General features: G+C 40.1%; 1 protein-coding gene across 3 annotated transcripts in view; it reads right to left on the reverse strand.

Moving 5' to 3' along the window:
* The window catches only part of ADD2 (adducin 2), a 57,337-nt gene extending 38,008 nt beyond the window's left edge, over positions 1-19,329 (reverse strand). For 2 of the 3 annotated variants that reach the window (XM_075207434.1, XM_075207435.1), the window contains exon 1: positions 19,187-19,328. The gene's annotated coding sequence lies outside the window, so the exon portion shown is untranslated. Of the gene's footprint in view, positions 1-19,186 lie in introns of all 3 variants that reach the window. The other variant, XM_075207437.1, reaches the window with a different exon arrangement.
* Positions 19,330-21,390: the final 2,061 nt, after the last annotated feature.

Genomic DNA, 21,390 nt, shown 5'->3' on the forward strand with positions numbered 1-21,390 from the left:
TGGCGTCCAGTACAGGGTCCACTACCATACAAGCTAGTCACTTTCTGCATAAAATGACTGTGGCTGATGACGTGTGAGGGTTGGCCCAAAAAACAGTGGAAATGGTACCGGGCCTCCCTACACAGTCACAATATACATTAATAAAATCTCACTTCAATGCAGACTTCCTCTGCTATAAATTCATCTTTTCATCTTTCAACACTCACCAAGCAAACATACTTCACTTTTCTAATAAGCCATCCAATCTTCTAAGTCTGAAGCCACATTGCCAATTTCAGCTTGTCTGCTCAACTGCACCCCTCCCCCTTCTTCCCTCACATCCCATCACTTTGCAACCTGCTTCAAAAACAAAATCAATGTCCTTCAACAAAATCTCTCCTTATGCCTGACCTGCACACTCCTGTACTCCCCTAAATACCCTCAGTTCATTGTCCCCCATAATTGAGGATGTAGTCTCTGCACTCATCTTACCTCACACTACAATCTGTCCACTCAAGATAATCCCCTCTAACCAACTCACTCCCTCAACTTGTCTGTCGCCAATGGCACATTCCTATACTCCTTTAAACATCTTACCAACCTTAAAGAATCCATCTCTTGACACACCCTCTCGGGTCAATGTATCAAGCTGAGAGTTTTCCGGCGGGTATGAAAAACCAATCAGATTCTATCATTTATTTAGTGCATTCTACAAAATGACAGCTAGAATCTGATTGGTTGCTATAGGCAACATCTCTACTTTTCAAATCAGCCAAAAAACTCTCAGCTTGATACATTTACCCCTCTGTCTCCAACTACTACCCTAATTCAGTCCTTTATTGTGCCTCCAAACTACTTGAGAGGCTTGTGCTCAACTACCTAACTCACTTTCTCTCCTCTCACTCCATTCTTGACTCTCTACATCCAGGCTTCTTCAGTGTTTCACTGAGACTTTCCTCAAAAATGTGATCATCAATCAACTTGCAGCAAAGTTTTCAATATACATATCCTCCTTGAGCGCTATGCCATTTTCAACACACTCTGCAAACCCTTCTCTTCACTGGCCTTTGTATCTCGTTTATTATCCTACACATTCAACCACTCCGTGATTATGTACACACTGTAGGATTGGAAGTATGTTGGAACGAGATTTATGGTTCTGCTGAACAACCAAATGAAAGGACGATCAGTACTTTGAAACTTTCCTTTATTGTATACACAGTAATGCAATATTGTCCCGAACATTTATCACTCGATTGACCCAATAGTCGGCTGTAAACACTGTAGTGTGCACCAATCTCTTTCACAGTCCTGCAGTTTACCTCTTTAATATGCCCTTTTCCTACCCAGAGTGCAACCAAAATTCTTATCCATTTTATCTCCTGCCTAAGTACTGCACCCTCCTCCCATTTGGCATGAAAGTGCATTACAAATATTACACTCTATGTCTCACCTTTATAATGCCACATTCAATAGAACTCTAGTTTTTATCAGCATTTTAAGGGGGGTATTCAATTGTTAGCGAGATGGGTGAAAATCTCGAGCTCGAAAAATATTACCCTTAATACGGTAATTACTCGCTGAATTATAGCTCACAGCTTGAAATCCAGAGAGTAAATTACCGTATTAACGGTAATATTTTTTTGAGCGCGGGATTTTCACCCGTCTCGCTAACAATTGAATAACCCCCTAAGATGGGGATACAAATAGGGAGTACAGTAAGAGAAAACATACTTACTTTTTTTTAATTTGCATTTTATTACCTATTTATATTTTAATATTTCAATCACATCTCAGCAATTCAATTGTCCATACACTGAAACATGTACTTTCTTGTGTTTCATTAAATATGTCGTTCTGAGCAGAGGTTATACATGTAAATATAAAATACAGCTTATTATAAAGAGCCACAAACACCACAACAGCTCAGAATATGATAAATATTTTAGGGGGTTATAAGACGATTGGATTTATAAAGACTGATATTATGAGGTAAAAAGACAGAGCGTGAGGAATCAAGCAATTGCCTGACACCAAAGGTTGGTATGATTAGTACTACTGCAGTCATAGGATGTGTGAGGATCCACTGCAATACCAGCTGCAGACGACAGGGGACAGTACACCGTCAACTGCAATATGTGAGGATCTGCAGCCATACCAGCTACAGATGAAAGGTGGCAGTCCACTGTAAACTGCACATTTGTTTTTTTTTACTTCGTTTAGAACTTAGGGGTATATTTACTAAACTGCGGGTTTGAAAAAGTGGAGATGTTGCCTATGGCAACCAATCATATTCTAGTCATTTATTTAGTACATTCTACAAAATGACAGCTAGAATCTGATTGGTTGCTATAGGAAACATCTCCTCTTTTTCAAACCCGCAGTTTAGTAAATCTAGCCCAAAGACTGTAAACTGCATGGCCTAACTGACCAGGCCGGCAGAGATGAGACCTGTAAAATGCCTAATATACCGAGAAGTTACTTGCCAAAACTGAAAATCCAAAATAATGCTAAGAGTATGGAACTACTATATGTGAAACCAGGTTTTAACTGTAAATTTTATTTTACTACATTTTAATGACATGTTTATTGGACTCTGTTACAAATAATATATATGCATAAATGTATGTTTACGTTTTAGACCACAATCATGAAATGAGCTATCATTTTGTAGCATGCAGTAAATAAATGAAAGCTAGAATCTGATTGGTTACTATAGGCAACATCTCCACTTTTTCAAATCTGCAGTTTAGTATATATACCCCTTAGTCTTAATTGACTTGACTTTAACAGAGACCATACCTGTATGCAGTCTTTATAAGGCCCTCTTCCTTCCAATCTTTGCACAAGCAAAGATGGAATTTCATTTCTCTGCAGATGCTTCAAGAGCCTTGTTTTATTTGCTTATTGACATCAGCTTTGCCCCTCATAAATCTACATTCTCCAACCTATTGTCTTCGCCCCTCACGATTCTACCTGAATCGTGCAGTCCCTCTCAGGACTAAGTGGCTTGGCTGGTCACGGTGCTTCTCTCCTGGGAGTAACCAGCTCTTTGACATGATGTACCAGCAGACCCAGTTACACGATTCATCCACAGTAGTATCGTTTGGAAATTTGCATCACTTTTACATGGTAAACACTTCAGAAACAGAATACACCAATCTTACACAATTCCCATCAGACTGAATTAAAGTACCTGGTTTACCAATAAATAAATATTCCCACAATAAAATGCATCTCCAGGTGTGTCCCATTGAATGCTGCATAATGTATTTATATAATTTATAACTAGTGTTTATTTTTTTCTAAATTCAGTCAAAAATATAGGCAGCATGTATTCTGCATAGAGAACATTATATCTGCATAATTGTATTTATTAAACAGCCACAGACTGATAAAATATTAAAAGGCATACTGGGTTATCACAAATATACATATCACACTACTTCAATGTAGCTCATGATCTCAGTTACCAGTCACGTTAGGCTTACTGCACTGGTCTTACTGGTAAGAAGCTCGGTGTGCACAGGAATGACAAAATCTCATCTTATATCTCTTCAGTCCCAATGGTAGATTTATTCATTCATGGTGAAATATGCAGCAGGATCAGCTGTTATTTAGGTGCGGTTTTAAAAACAAACTTTGTCACATTCTAGCTTCCTTAGATGTGAGGTAAATGCAGGGCCGGATTTACCGCTAGAATCAACCGCTTTGGTGCAACCTAGACACCAAAACGGGGGAGGGGCTAGTGTGTGGCTGGTCTCCTCCCTCCCTCCCTATGTGTGGCCAGCTCTGTGTCACATGGGACCTGCACCACATGACAGGTGCCATCCCATGTGTGAAGGGGATGAAGTCTGCACAACTCCTAGATGGAAAAAGGTAAGTTGGGGGAGGGGTAGGGTAGTATTTTAATAGTGTGTATTATGTGTGTGTGTGTAAGGGGCCACTGTCTGTGTGTATTGTGTGTGTGTGTGAGGGGCTGTTTGTGGGAGGGAAATAGGTTTATTTTTTAAATGGTAACACTATTAATTTAATGTTTTGGTTGGAGGTAGGCCTACTTATAAAATGTGGGTGCTTTATTGATTTAACACTGGGGCTGGTTGGAGTTCACTAAATTTCATGTACCCATTTTTTTTCCAAATAGGGTCTCCAACATTCCAGGATCCAGACTAGCAGCATCTGATCTAAAGACACAGCAGCCACAAGTGATGAAAGTGACGAGAACAGGTAGGAGAGAGCAGGACAGTCTGACAACTATCCTGAATCTGGTGGGATTTATATTATGAGGAGATCTGACTTGTTTAAATGTTGCACTATGGGATTCATGCAGAAGACTGACATATTAACATGATTATTACATTACAGCACTTTTTCATGTTTCTGTAGGTAGAGGGCTGCAGTCAGTAACTGTAGTGTCGGACGGTCTGTGACGAGGTAGTGATAGGAGACTGCTGTTTTTTTATTACTGGGCTTGCTAACCCTGAACTCCAGTTTCTTGACACGTTAATTATGATTAATACCTAAGTTTAGTTAAAGATAAAGTACAATTTGTGTGAATTGAAAGGTAAGCTGTGGTGGAAGTGGGGTGTATATGGTAGTCTGCCATTCTGCTACTTCTCATACTGCCTTCATTGTAAAATAATAAAATTCCATTCACTTGTTTACATTCCCATTACATTTTTCATACCGCCACTTCTAAATTTCCACTTCGACCACTGAGCTTAATATTCATTGTATGGAGTATATGATTAGTATAATTCAAAATTCTGGTAGATCCTTTGACAAAATATGGGGTCCATGGTCATTATTCTTTAACTGCTGGGACCACAGTATGGTGCAGTGTAATGATAAAGGAGGGCACAGTGTGATGCAAGGGACAGTAATGAGGGGCCGCAGTGTGATGGAGGGCACTGTGTAATCAGAGGGACAGTAATGAGAGGCAGCAGTGTGATGCAGTGTAATGATAAAGGAGGGCACAGTGTGATGAGAGGGACAGTAATGAGGGGCCACAGTGTGATGCAGTGTAATGATAAAGGAGGGCACAGTGTGATGAGAGGGACAGTAATGAGGGGCCACAGTGTGATGCAGGAAGAGCAGCGTGATGTGCGCCAGTACATAGCTTGCACTTCTACTTAACTCTTGGGGTATATGCTATGGTAAAAAAAAATATAGTGCTATTGATTGTTTCAGGGAGGGGGGCGGCCCAAACCAATATCTTGCCTAGGGCCCCTTGAGGGGTAAATCCGGCTCTGGGTAAATGTCATACTTGCCAACATGGGCAAGATGATTCCCGGGAGGTCCAGGGTGCAGGTGGGTGTGTGGGGGCGGGGCTCGGAGAATCGTGTCATTAGCCCTGCCCCCAAAATGAACATCACTAATCTGAACCAATAAAAACAGGGGGCGGGGCCACAATGCTGGGTCAATGACGTCACTAGGCCCCGCCCCTCCATTTAATTTACACAGCCGGCTAGGATCAGGGAGAATTGCCTGCTCTCCCGGGAGTCCAGTAAATGTACAGGATTGTAACTGTATTTTAGTTATTAAAGTACAGGTATATGTGAGGATCCTTAATGTTGGGTTGTGAGCTTACAATATGAACAAATACCTCATATTCTTATTGTGCATATATATATATATACACACACACACACATACATACATACATAGCAGTAAGGATGAGCAATGGAAACAGCGCTTTTTTATATTACAAGCCTCGGGCAGAACTAATGGATTGTTTCACACCATTACATACATTCTACATAAATCTAAATATAATCTGCCTCTAATGTAGGCAGATTATCTATTAGGCTGATTAGGTTTTTGGGTGAACAAAATTGTGACAGGGAGAGGTATAAACTGAAATTCATTTTAAAATGTAAGAGAATAGGTGTTCTCCACAGTAAAAAGAAAACATGAAAAAAAATTGTATTAAGTTTTTTTTTTGAAAATCAAATATTTTTATTTAAGTTTTTCAAATTTAAAAATTGTACTAAGGTTTTAATCATGACATATTCCCATGGTAAAGAGTGAAGACAATGAGTTTAAATTGCACGATTTGACTCCTTAATGAGTTCCTTCATGTAAGTTACATCTATATAGTTCATTTACATATAATGTTCTAACAATGCGCTTTAGGACAAGCGCCGAGAGACAAGAATGGTGACAGGCGCATATGTGACAGCCCTCTCCCCATCTTCACCCTCAGTAGCGCTGGTTCACGCCTCCATTCTGCTATACAGTCCTACTTTTAATGACAACAAAACAAAAAGTGGCAAAGATTGCCGTGACCCTTTTAAAAAGCCCACAGGAGCGGAGCTTCACAAACAAAGAAACATTGGAAGAGGGAGAGGTAAAAGAAAGCCAGATTTTGAATTAAAGATGGGTTCATTTTTCCAACTGCATAATAGCCTGGCGTGGCAGTGGAAGGGGCGTTACAAGCGTATTAGCTTAGGGCGGCCTGAACCCTTAATCAGGCCCTGAATGTAGGACTAGGAAATAACAAGGCACCAACTTTTCTACTATGCTGCAGAGGTTTTAGAACTATTTTTGGGCTAGTTCTCACTTTGTGCTGTGCAGTATTATTTCACTACCACAGCTTACATAATACTCCCATCAGGGTAATATTAGCAACCCTATGCTTCTATGTGCCTGCAGTTAGGCCTGTAATATTAAGACATGTTCAGTCTGCTGATTTTCCATTATCTTTAGAGTTTAGATTGTACGACTTGACTCCTTAATGAGTTCCTTGATGTAACACATTACGTTACATCTATATGGTTCATTTACATATAATGTTCTATCAATGGCTTTAAAGACCAATTACACTTTCTAAAAAGTTCTTTTTAAATGTAATTTTTTGCTCTCCTTACCCCAAATGACATTACTTTGCTGTGATCTGCTCTGCCAATTGTCTACTCCTTTGTGGAGGGGTCAGTTCTGTGTTGACAAATGTCAATGTATATGGGTGCTCTAAATGAAGAGTAAGTATTGTTAATGGTAGTTTATTTTCTAAAGTTTCCCCCTCATTGGCTAGTGCCTCTTGGTTACCTAGGAGCGGAGTTATTATATTCAAGCACAGATAGTTTGCTGTGCTCAGAATTTCAAATCTGCTGGAGTCAGCTAATAGACGTAGTGAGCCGCTGCCTGGCAGTTTACTCGTTTTCTTGGCTCGCTTCAATCTCGGGTCATCCAGGGTGGTGGACTTTAAACTATTCTGGTTTTTACAGATCATAAATTGCGCATCTCAGAGGAAGAACGGATTGTTTTATAATAGTTTCTTTTAAGAATTCAAAAACTATTTTCTATGCCACAGCAGGCTCCATAGGGTAATGTTATTACTAATAGAACAAGTGTTGATTGCATCTATTAATCCCCCCCCCCTCCTCCATAAATCATACAGCAATCTAGTGTAAGGCCCACATTGGTTTTCTAGCTGCAGGAGCCCTGCTGTGTCCATTAAATGCTGCAGCTTAACACAAAACATAGCTGTATAGGATCACTACAGGGATAACTTTCAGAGGAGACATTTACGGATACTTTCAATTAATTACAGATCATTATTAAATACCTAGATTTTAATTAAGACTTCCCCTCACTATACACAAAACAAAGCTTCATCATGTGTGGGATCATTAAACATACCAATCAGTCATGTTAGCAGTATCTCCAGGTATCTGAGCACAGCAGAATGTGACATGATGATGTACAGGACTGAGCTACACCTGACAGACAGACAGACTGCATCGCTTCAGGTAAGGGATCGGGTTGTGCTGAGCTGTATTGCACATATTACCACCATGGCGGCATTAATGAAGACAAAGTAGACTTCTATTCATACCACTGTATTACAACTGCTACATACAGGCATCAAACTTCTCACCGAAAAAGCGTTAACAAGGGGTCACTAAAGTGATCAATGTAAAAAAACAAACAACAAATTTTGCCAGAAGTACCCAGTTTTCCTGAATGATGAATATAATGGGCATGTGGGGGATAGCATAGAGAAAACAAGTTTGCTCTTGATTGGTTTTCATTCTGATGAATGGTGCATCAGGCACGGTTTAGCTTGCCTTACTATTAGCCAGTGTTACAGTAATATTAGTGATACAACTGAGGTGTGCTGTGTGGATTTAACTCACTAGCAATATTATTCCCAACAAACACTTCTGTATATGGAACACTTCAAGCTAATGACTTATTTTTAGCTATTTTAGATTGTGAGCTCTCACGCCCAGGGCCCTATCTACTCAGTTTCATATCCGCGCCTTGTTCTGTTTGTATGTTTTACTTGTGGACTTACTAGCAAGAAGTCTTGTGTGAATAGAAAAACATACCACCTCTATCTAAAATTAGCTAAAGTCTGGTAAGCTTCCAAGCCTTTTACATACGTAACTGTAAATATTATTAGATCTTTTATAGAAGGTCATTTACAAGTTGGGCTCAGCAGACGCTTAGATTAAGGACAATTACTAAAACACTGCAGATTTTTTTTTAAGCTATGTACTCAGCTTTGTGTGTATAGAAACAAGTAGCTGCAACAAGAGGGAGACTAACTCATAACCACCAATTAAACTGTAGCATCATTTCTTTTTGTGGCACAAAAGGAAGGGACTGGAGACAAAAACAAAACAACGTTATATGTCACATTTCAAAACGAGTCAGATTTAAAGCGTCTCCTATTCATTTAGCATAGCAGTTGGGGATTTGCTTGCAACTCTTGCGGCTGAGGGTTTGTTCCCATTATCTGGAGTGTTTAATTAATAGCTACTGCAGTGACATTCTACAACAGTGAGGCAGCAGGAAGGGTAGTAGCAGGCTGTACAGTCCCCTCCATGGCCAATTAGCAGCTGTAACACCCTGGCTGTTGCCAAGACAGAGAGAGAACTGGCTTCCATCGTTGCTAGGTAGAAGCAGTACCCATCTGGATAGATGCAGGCAGCTTGCCGAGGATTATAAATATGCCTGTGATTTCATCATAGATCCACTTGCAAAGACAAATTACTATTAGCACATATCTAAGACTTCATAAAAGTTTTGAGGAGCAAAGAAATAAAAGAAAATAACTTCCACTGTAGTCATTATTTTCATTGTAGTTTATTCAATTGTTAATTTACACAATATTAGCTTTTTTTGTTATGATCACTCAAGGAAGGTGAAAATATCTAGTTATGGTGCAAGGCCTCACCTTTCACTGCCTGTCAGAACAGCTCAGGTTACGGTGGACATAATTTATTAGCTACTCAATGGAGGCCACCATATTTGAGAGAAAACTGAACTTATCTGTAAACATTCTAGCAGAGTTTATCCAGAAGAAAGCAGAACACAATCCCAGTGAGACAGCTGCCAATCTATCCTGGCAGTTGGGGAAAATTCCTTCTAAACTCCATAAGTGGAGTCTTTGTAATTCTCTGGCTCAAACAAATAATGCATCTAATCCCCTTTAAATGGAAGCACAGTGCTCTATAGTGTGACCATTAGTGAAGATGATGGTGAAAACAACTTTCTTCCAGTAGAAGTGGATGTCCCCCTGTCATCCGCACAGTCCTAGGTATGAACAGCTCCTTGGGCTGTGCGATAAGGGCGACTATCCAGGGCGCAATGCTGCAGGGAGGCGCAGTTTATGCATATCTTAGGTTAATTTGGTTAAAATTGAAGACTAGGGGGGCAGCGGTTTTATGTGCTAAACTTTTAAGTTGTGGCTCTGCTAAGATATAGAACTTTTTCCTAATATAAATAACGCCAGTGTCTAATCTTTCATAATAATGTATATGCCTTACATGTAATGTTTTCCTGTGTGTTTAGTCTAGAAGTGTACCTGCACTGTTTATAAAACCCAATACTAGCAAAGTCTACTTGTGTTATTAATACAAACACCATGTATTGGCTTTTTCATTGAGTGTCAGCCAAGAACAGAAAATGCTGATTGTACCATGCCTTAAAAAATGGTCTTGTCAACAGCAACATATACTACCGTATACCCCTTCTTTACATATTATGCCATTTATTAAAAAATTAATACAATTATTGCAAGGTAGTAAAATATTTTTTATATTAGATTGGAGAACTGACTTAGGGTCATGTAAAAAACCCATGGTACTTTCCTTGTAATATTGTGCACATACTTAAACACGTTAGGTACCCTCAATGGCTTGAAGCTGAAGACCGACAATTTGCACAAACTAATTGTCACGAGTCACAGGGACTGGAGGCCACTTGCTGATATTTGCACTGCTAAGCTAGGAGGCGCGGAGCCTAAACACGCCCCCGGTCTTCGCCAGGGACCACCACAAGGGAGTTTGATGCAAGGGACGTGCAGATCGCGGCTCTCCAAGTTAGTTATCAGTGGAGTGGATGGTGAACAGACGTGGTCGTGCAGGCAGAGGTCAAACCGTACTGACAAACGTGGTATCAAAGGGTAAAGCAAATCGGAGTCAGTAAGCCAAAGGTCAGATATAGTGGGAGCAATAAGGCCAGAGGGAGATCCAGAAGCAGAACCAGGGATAGCTGGGTCGGTACACAGGAGGTCAGTCAGAGAGGAGGGAAACAGGCTGTAACACTGGAGCATAGGAAGACCTAGATACTCTGGTGCCTACCTAGTGTTAGAGGTAGGTTTACATAGTGGAGGGCAATCCCTGATTGGTGGCAGTGGCCCGAATAGCTGACCGCCGTCAGGAAGTGCAGAGAAGCGTCCCGTTGCTGGGAAACGGAGACACAAACAGACACATGCGCCGGCAATCCTGAGGAGAGAGGACGGCGTACAGCTGCCTAGCAACGGACAGCGCTGCTGACAGAGGAAGGCGTCCGTCCCTGGCACAGACGGTGAGTGCGGGAACGGCGCCCGACCCTAATGATGGAATACATTTGTAATTGCCCTTATATTCAACTGAATCTCTCTCTGCAAACACTGCCCCAAATGGATATCTTGCAATTTTATGTTATGGATCTAAAATATTTTATTTGTAAGAGAAATTTAAAGTAATATAGGAGTACATAGGATGTAATGGATTTAAATATTAATAGCATTGCTTCAAATGTATCATTTTTTTTATCTCTACTTTACTGACTAGATTTGTTTCTGTGATAACACAATTTATGCAAATAACCATAATAATGAAACAAGATATGGAAACATTAAAGCCGGTATTTAATGCTTTTAAATTCCCCTTCTATAAGTATTACAGAACGACCTGTATCCCCACGGTGAGATCGCTTACCTGACTCTCAGGCTGGTATCTTTGCTCCGAAGCACTGGTTGGGAATTATTGTTCCATTTAGACAAGTTTAGGATGTAGTGGTGTTTACACGCCAACCAATCAGTTAATGTTTATTCAGGGAAGAGGCTATAAATCCAGTGAGCTGTCCAGAGTGCTGAAAGCCGAGTCTATGTGCAAACAAAGGTAATGGCCCTCTATTATATGGGATGGGTATTGTGCAGAGGAGAAGACAATCTAAAAGGGGCTGGATGCAAAACAGCTTTTTAGGAGGGTGTTTTAGCATCATTAGATTTATATATTTGAAATACATAGTAGGATAAATTACTTGTAGAAATATAATAAAGTTTCTCCTTTAAACCAGGCATACATTCACGTTTTCTGAATTTATTCAACTTTAAGCTTAAACTATGTATAAAGAAAAGTAAAATATAAAGCACTCAATGCTCGTAAATCTGTCCATAGGACACTTTATAGCGCAGTTATGGGGTTGGATGTAAAAAGCCACTGACTTATGACAAATGTTAAACTCCCCTCCATGCCAAGCATATAATAATTACAGGTCTCTGAACCAGTGAGCTGTGTCTGTCAAATGGAAAATGAGTTTTGTCTCAAATGAATTGTATATATACAAACAAGCTTTTTGTTTCTGTAAGTCAGATATATAATTACAGCCTTGGAACAAAATTCCACATCCGGACATTTGCTGATTAATGAGAAATGGATGTCTTGTGATGGGACCAAGTGGTAAATACAAATGAAAATTAATAATGCAGCAATCCCAGGTTCTACTGTCATCCTGCCAGCCGAAAATGATAGTGGATGAGATTTAACTCTGTCCTATCGAAACAAGCAAATGTAATCTTCCATACGTACTGGATGAAGCATCTGCACTAGGATGGCTGCATTCTATTTATTGGAATGTATGATCATAACACAGCACAAGGATGGGCCATGCACAGAAACAAAGGCTTCCAGAAGTCTGACACTTGCAGCCAACACCTACAGCAGATGGACTTTAGCTTTCTAATTTGTAATTCTATATTACATGGACTTGAATATACAAATATGGTGCTTTCAGAATATTATTTAAAATGTACATCCACTGCTTCCTGGATTTGAGGTAGTAAAAGCTTAGGCCAGCTGTTCAGTTTGGATAATTATTTTTTCTCTATTATACATATTTTTGTATACAGGCATCCTATGACCCTATAGACCGTGTGTAGTCAGTATGATCATATAGTCAAACTCTAATGTCTAAACATTTACACGCATCTTACAAGAATGTCCATTGAGCCAAATGTTTTGCAATGGAAATTAAGACTTCAAACTGATCATTTCTTCCTGATTTGGGCTCATCACTATAGAGAAGAGGCTGAGCAAGTGAAGCTCTATAGAGATTTCCTTGTTGGGGAGAACAGGTGAAAAAACAGAGATGCATATTGGGAGGAGCTTTAAATGTTTTTCTAACCTTGCTCACTTTGTGAGAGAGAGGTCACAGGCCGAGCAGAGAAAACATGACTTACACTGATGAGACCAATAAGGTCTGGCTGAAGGGGGGATTTGTTCTCAGCACTGGTCAGTATCTGATTAGTCTGTAGGTAAAGCAGTTATTAAATATACAGCCATGTAACGTACATGTTTAAAAGTGACAGCTCCTGAAGGGAGATGCACATTTATATACAAGTACATTACATTTTGAAGATCTGATCTTGCTAAGCATGGGCAAGAAGTACAGACATGGACAGAACTGTTCAGCAACAGGTCACTTTCAAATACATGTATTATGCATGCGAGACAAATTGCAGAATTTCTTTTGTCTAAGTTAACGAGTGACCAAAATTTAATTAGTGCAGATGGAGGAAAATAAAGGCTATTAATTAGGCAGAACATATCGGATATGTTGTGATTTGAAAGTGTTTTTTTTGAAGCTACCACCATTTGTCACTCATCCAACTAAAAATTAAGAGACAACAAAAGCAGTCTCCTCAAATTAGTGGACCCTGAGTATGGAACTAGGAGAACAAGAAGACACGTTTGAGCATTTATGTCCCCACATCTCATCTCTGAGAGCAGAACTAAAACTACCTATACCCACTGCCATGTGAATACCAACACACTGTATCCAGAAGAACTGTGTCTCCAATCTTTGCTTGCAAGCTAGAAGAGGAGCAGTGATAAGAACAGAGAAGTGATGAATGAATCGTGTTGTTTTTAGACAACAGTATTTCTGATATGCGAAGTCAAAGGTTACCTTCTGTTTTGATCAATTTCGATTTCAGCCAAGTTCACTTTTCGTTGTTAAAATAACCAAAATGAACATTGGTTCATATACCTTTTGTCTGTTTAGATACATGGATTACATGAAGTAATGGTCTGTATGCTTAAGCCTCAAGCTCATGTCAGAAGGATATGTGTACATCCGTGTGTAAGCTCTGGGCTGCAGTGTATGATTGCAGTATATCCAGAGAGAGAGAGATGCTGGGAACAGTATTGGTTTATGGTATAAGGGTTAATGGGTCTAGATTAGCCTGTATGTGTTAAAGCAAAGACAGAGCGGAAATATGTATTGTCAGCAATCTCAGGGAACTGGAGATGTGAGACATTGGTTTAGCCAAAGCTTTCTTTGAACAAGCCCCTTCCCCATGTACCTCTTTGTATATTGTTATTGCTGACAGCCGGGACATGCGAGGGCAGAACTCTTGCTTGGTATGTATATACAGGCATGTGAAAAAGAAAACATAGCCTATTTTATATGTATTAACAACAGTATCAGGACATGGGTAACAACAATAGTCTATTTCTAGAGTCACGTTTCATAAATCTAATCTCATGTGACATGACACGTTTTACTTATTTTGTTGAACTATTTATTCAACAAAACATAAGTTGATATGAAGTAGTCAGTGCATCTGTACTGCGTCCTTATCAATATAAAGGCAATTTCAGCCAGGTGCTGCTACTCAAGGGCACTTCATCATCTGATCATTACGGAGCTCAACCATTCGCTATATACTAGCAGGTTTGGTTGTGTGATCTGGAGCGTTCAGGTTTGTGTAAATACCAGGCCAAGGACAAAAACTATCTTGTTGCTCATTAAGGGTTACAAGACCATCATTCTACAGTGAAATATTACTTACAAATTGACAACAATAAAGGCAGGGACCCCGGAGTAGGGTCCCTGCAAATTTATCCAAAAGGTCAGACTGTAGGATGCTCTGAGAAACCAAAAGCTACATCCAGGGATTAACAAGCCTCTGTCAACATAGTAAATTTTAAAGTTCATGACCAGATTTTCTACACGCCCTTGTCCTAGCTGCTTGAAAAAATATGATCGGTTCTGTCTGCCAGTGCTCCCAGCCAGGGGCTGGCTGGCAAATTTCAGCCCGGGGAGGGAGTTGGAGCTTGGCTCAGCAACCAGGTAGGGACATTTTAAAGGAAAAAGAATGCAGTTACCACTATGGAATCGCCCCGGGGTGCAGATGCCCCCAGCCAGGCCCTGCCCTTGGAGAACACAACAGAGTTGCGGTATATGTGGGTGTTCAGGAAATCACTAATTAATGGGATACACTAAGATGGGTCGTTCCATGTAGCTGGGGTTGTTCAAAGGAAAGCAACCCCTTTAGGCTACTAAAATACCTGCAAAAAATGTAAGAAAATGGACCTTTCTGAAATAAATGGTTGCACAGTATACATACAGATATTTTTGGGATACACTATTGAATCAGAATCCATTGGGTCATAGCACACTATAAACCCAAACATTTACAAACGACAGGAATGCCACTGTAAATGCAGCGAGAGCAATGATCAGACTACGGTTCTATAGGCACTCTGAGTATGACTGTGTACGATAACGATGAGGGCCAACTATTTCTCTCTTGTTTATTAGTGTTATGGATTTATTTGTTCTGTTAAAAACAAGTGTGATCTTTCCCTACAAGAGCTACTTTCAGATAATCAGGGAGAGCTGGCAGATTTGTATTCACACAGCTGCGTGGGAAGATCAGAGGCGTGAACCGAAAATAACTCAAGTGAGTCAGACTGGATGGTGATTTATACAGTATGTAATCCATTCCTAAAGCCAATGACACACATGGGGCTCTTGGCAATCAAGACCCTGTAGATGACAAGATGGTGAAGCAAGTAGGATAATGTACTACATATCACGCTGAGCCACCTATTATTGGATGAAATATCGCCATGCACCAAAGTGCTGGCTGGAGCCAAACATTAACGAAAAACAGAAGAACCCTTGACACATTAAACAGAACAATAAGTCTCTGAAAAGTCCCACTAGTGCATCTTAACATAACAACATTAAAGCTTCACCTATAACGTTACATACACCAGATCAATAAACCCACGGATGTGCTATCAGCAGCTGAATGGTTAACGATTTAATATCCATGCAACAGGTGACCTCATGAGTCCAAAGATAGGACACCGGCAGTGAATCTGCACTAACGTCTATGGATTCAATGCACTAAATCTAGTAACAGTGGAAGGATGGTTTGGAAGAGTTTAGAAAGCAGGAAAATCTTAGAAGTGCATATTTTACAAGTAGAAGGGTCTCTAGGTGACGACTTACAAAATAAATGACAAGATTTAAAGGAAAACAACAACCTTTGTGCAATCTATGCAAGCTTGTAATACACAGACGTTTATAATTGTAGCTCACTGGTCACTCCCTTAAATGCAGTGTATGGCTGCATCCCAGTCATTCTACTGTCCGAGGCAAACATCTAAAGTGGCAGCTTTTATATGCATTATAGAAGGGTTTCAACAATTTATTATAACTGGCCAGGATAGTTTGCATGGGTGATGTTTTTCATTGTTTATGTTACTGCCGCTTGCTGCATAGTAGCTGTAGTACTATATAAGCACTCCAACCCAACAATAGGAAACCTGAAAAACTTCAGGGGCCACATCGATTGCCCTTTAATCTTCAAAAGGGCCCCACATTACCCTTAATCTCAGTAGTATGATAAAAAAAAATACATTTAATCAAAGAGAGCGACACTTATCTGTAATAATATATCAGCAGGCATTTAAATGAGCGTTACACTCGTATAAAACAAATCTTACAATAAAGCAGGTATGAGCTGGGGGCCGCAGGTAAAGGCGCAGAGCCTCCAGCCAATGAAAGCACTTTTTATACTCAAGAACCTGACCACATTGTTTCAATTATACTACAACAACATACTGATGCCTGAGATGCGTTATACACTTGCACTGTGCAATAAGATCTACAACAAGCTACTGCTCCATTATCAGTCATACTCAATAGTGTGCCTCCGCTTTTATCAGGACTGCGCCATTCATGCTACTATACTATTGTATGGCCCACTGCTCCTGTGACAACCATCATAGTCTATTGTATATCAATAAATGTGACTGCTCCTTACAACTACTGATTTGTTCAAGTGGTAGCCCAGTGCAAAAGACGAAAATAGACAACCAGATCATCCTACATTTCTACATACACAGAATATGATAATGATCCACAGAAATACTAACTAAAGCTTGTATTTACCTATTAAAACTCCCTCTTCTTGGGGCTTCATATACCCCAAAACTAAGATGTAAAAGAATTATTAATGTTCCACGTGATATTTGCCATAATCCCTGCCATAGCCCATGAAACCTCTGCTAACCTATCACATTAATTACGTAATGCTCATGATAACTCTTTGTATTGGTCAATACATTTTTCCTCCATGTGTTTCTATTCCATTATAAAACTTCTTCTATTACCCCACTTGCTTTACAAAACCCTTGCCTACAATACAAGCAGAAGAACGCTCCCAAAGTACTGATTGTTCTACAAGATCTTACCCAGTGATAAACTTTACTCTAGAACCTTGGTGGAGAACAGTGTAACATCCAATTCCCATCACTACAGGCCATAAACACTGCATGGCTCCAGTGCATTAAGATGAGATGCATTCTGCTTGCCTGCAGTGAATACTGTGTTGGCTGCAGTGGAGCCAGTAAGTGTCTTTCATGTGTTGTGTATTATAAGGCTGACCTGATATTATATGTAACATAGTGATACTCTTCTGTATTAACCTTGCTTCTCTTCCAAGTTGTAAGAGCCAATGCTTGTAAGAGAATAGGACATGCCAGCCTTATTCTTCTAGACCCTAAACCGTATGGGTGTGGACACTGGGTCTGACAACTTGCTTTCAGACTGGTTTGTATTGTGGGCACACTTAGCAAAGAAAAGAAGCTTTAATGAAGAGTGTAATTAAACTATCACTGATGAAAACCCATACAAAGCTTACATTGTTACCCTGATGAACAGCTAGAGTGTTAGAACCCTTCTGTGGAGCAATGCGGAAACCTATTATATGTATCAGTATCTTGTATGCAAGCAGAAATGAAAAGGCGTCTGCAACATATTTATACATATTAAATACAACAAACTCATTATCAGATATATGCATATATACGACTACATAAAGCACAAAAGGAAAGGCGCACTAATATATCAGAACATAAAACCGTTCAAGTTTCATCTCCAAAAGTTATATGTACCAGATCAATAAACCCACTAATTGTGCCATCAGCAGCTAAAGGGTTAAAGACCAGATTTTAAATCCTCAATTGAAATGCAACAGGTGTCTTCAAAAGTAAGACCCCAACAGTGGAAGCAAAGATAGGGATTCAATGCGCTAAACCTTGTAGCTCAAGGTTAACAGGGAAAGGATACCTTGGAAACGTTTAGAAAGCAGGAACATTTTGGGGGGTCCATAGTTTACAAGTAAATGTGTTGCCAGGAAACTTGCAAAATACATTATAAGGTTTAAAGGGAAAAAAAATAAAATGAATTGTACAATCTATAAACTTGCTGCAAAGCTTGTGATACACAGAGAAGTTTATAATTCAATCACATTGGACCCTCCCTTACATGCAGTGTATGGTTACAGCCAGGGGTGTGCCTGAGGCGACAACGAAAAAATGGCATCCTCATCCTTTATATAAGCTTCCATAAAACACTTGTACAAGAGTTGAGTGCACTTTAATGACAATTGTTCTAATTTCATACATTGCTATAAATAAGTTTAATATCACCAATTTAGATTTTTCTTTAAACAAAATTTTAATAACGTCCTTAAATTAAAATCTCCTCATTTTCTGTCTGCCCCCTCCCAAACTTGCTGCCACAGGTTGCCTCAATATAGACACACCCCCAGTTACACCAACCACTTGGTGCACAAGCGGACAAACCAATAAGGTCACACCCTAGTTTGCAAAAAATGTCTTTAGAATTGAACTTGCTCCGAGATGAACTAGGACAATGGCATTATCTTACAGGTCTTCAGATGGACTCCACACATCGCTGGCAACTAAATAGTTAATATGGCGATAATCCGATAAGCATCCTCATTCAGAGATCACTGCTAGGTTTAGCAGGTATCCCCATAGCTCATGACCGTACTGCATGAGGACCCAGTGCCTCTAACCTCCATCCACACACTTGCAATGCAGGACCATTAATTAACACAGCCAGACATAGCAAATGAAGCACGCTGTGCATCTTAAAATTAAGCATTTCTCACCATCATCCATCTTATCATTAAGTTTATAAATATATAAAACATACATATTATGTTTAGCAATCCTTTCTGCAGCCTGAATGCCCCCCTGTGGCTGCTGGCAGAACTGCAGCAATGAAAAGAATCTCAGCAGGGTGCTTTATTCCTCTGCTCTGTCACATCCATTACATCCATACCGAAATGTACACGTCAAAACAATATATACACCCACCTGCCACACCACCGTGGAAAATACTTGAATAACTGCTAGTAAAAACACTGGGTGACCACATTGGAGACTGCCATGTCTACAAAGCATTTTTTTATACTACATTAAAAAGGATCATGCATCAAATTACTGGTGCACCTCCTATTAATTGCAGCAGGCTGCAATTCCTTCACAAGCTATATTCCTGTATTAAAAAAATAAATAAAAATGAAAGGATATGGACGTACCTTTAATCTCTGCAGTGGATGGGAATGTTATCTCCTGCAGGTTGGGAAGCCCATGTTATCTCCTGGTTTATGGCTATAGAGCAGAAGCCCAGCCCCTCTCTGGATACAGCTGGCAAACAAAAGGCAGTGACAGTGATCTTGGTGGGTCCTCCCCCTACCACACCCACCCACCAAGCAGCATCCCTGGGATGCTCTGTACGGTCACCTCACAATAGACTGGGGAATATCCCAGGCTGCCTGTCACATTAAAGCCATGACAAGGTTCAGACAGACAGAGGACTCAGCATTTAAAGGGTTATCACCAACAAAATACACCACACAGTCACACACACCAGCAGTGGAGGAGTTAAATGCACACAGCAGGTGGATACAAATTATACCTCCAATTTCCATAGAGAAAACATACAATGCTGGAAGAACAATCACTCCCTTTCCTGACTCATACCAGCTTGTAACCTTTGCAAATCTCTGGTAAAATTGGATTACTCTTTCCCCAACATGAGAATCTCCTCCTCCAGGTTATCCCACCCCCATGTTCATTGCAACAAACACTGAAAGATTGAATATACATGCCTCACGCCTCCATTATGTCCCTGCATCTGCCCTGGTGCTGTGTACCTCAGTCACAGAAGAAATTAGTCTGACTTATAGGAGAGTTATGATATCCGTGAACGGTGTAACTACCATAGTATCAGGGGTGCAGCTGCTATGGCCCCCCACCTCTCCATCAACAACCTATATGCATTATAGTTTATTTATTTTGTAACCATTTTGCGGTGCCATGGGGTCCTTACAAAATGTTGTGATGCAGCCTACAAAGGTCTAATTAAGCCCTGCGTCCCTTATATGATGACCTGACAGGATTCAGAAAGCCGCCTCCAATATAAAGTAGTGTATAATGGAACTACTGTGCAAACCAATATCTTCCCTATAGACAGATGAGCTTAATACCCCATATGAACGGTTCCTGCAGTAGAGGTGGACCATGATGAGGACAGCCCGTGCAAAGTGCTAATAGAGTCATTCATGCTCAGCTCCACATGGACAGGCCTTCTTCATCACTCACCACAGCAGGAGCCTGTCATCCGCTGTGCAGAACTAGGTGCAGCTATGGAAAGGCAAACTTAACCCCTTGGTGCATGTATAACCCTGGGCCTCAGATCATGGGTCTGAAGTTACTGTCAACAACCACTGAATGGTCACTTCATATTATGAAGATGAATTACCTTCTACTTTTCACCCCATCCACAAACCTTTTTTTTTTTTTTTTTTTTTTTTAAAAGTGGTGTTGGTATTTTGAGCTGCTCAGACACCCACAACAGAAAATCCTTTCATGCATCTCTCCCAACAAGCTAATGTTATGCTTATTAGGATAGGAATACCAAAGAAACATACTTTGTTCAAGATCTGACAAATTACAGGGCCCCGTAACAAACTAGTATTTATTACTGGGCTCTACATTTTAGCTTCTTGAATGTGCGTTTATAATCTACATAAATGCAAAGCACCAGTGTGCACAAATCCTTATGAAGTAGGGTGAATGAAAATTGATACATTTTCCTTCTTCCTCTCGTATAAAGAGGAGGAATTCCATAGACCGGTAAGCCGCCTCCTTCTCCTGAACCAAAACTCAGGCATTCTTATAATGGTCCCCACAGGTTCACAGCTGTTTCCTACATTCAGCACCAACACAGTACTGTCAGATGCAGAAGGTATCCTAGCAATCCAGGCAGCTAGGTACAGCATGTGGCATCAGCAGTAGATACCCAGAGAGCTGGGAGCTTCAATCTCGCACCTAAACGCGCTGACCGCTCTCTCCTCTAGATGCTGTCAGTGCAGGTAATGGCTGGGAGGACTACATGAGAGGGGGGTGCTGGATTAATAGAAAAGGACGTCAAAAAGTTTACTCTCCCTTTACATTCCTTTGTTGGGTAGTTCTACTGAATATAGTTACTGTTAGTTTGGTTTAAGTGATCACTTCTCCAAGACACTATTATGCATCTAATATGTTAAGTCATAATGCCAATACGCTGTTATATTTACCAAACACATTGATCTTAAAATAGGACATCCAATTAAGGATGCACATTCTGTTTATCCTCCGCATGAATGCAATCCATGGCAGATTTTGAGGTTTCCAATTTGCGTCAATGTATAAGTACTATTGTAATTTTGTCTCCAATAAGCTGTTTTGTCTATTATTT

The sequence above is a fragment of the Mixophyes fleayi genome, chromosome 4, assembly GCF_038048845.1.
Source record: "Mixophyes fleayi isolate aMixFle1 chromosome 4, aMixFle1.hap1, whole genome shotgun sequence".
Taxonomy (NCBI): domain Eukaryota; kingdom Metazoa; phylum Chordata; class Amphibia; order Anura; family Limnodynastidae; genus Mixophyes; species Mixophyes fleayi.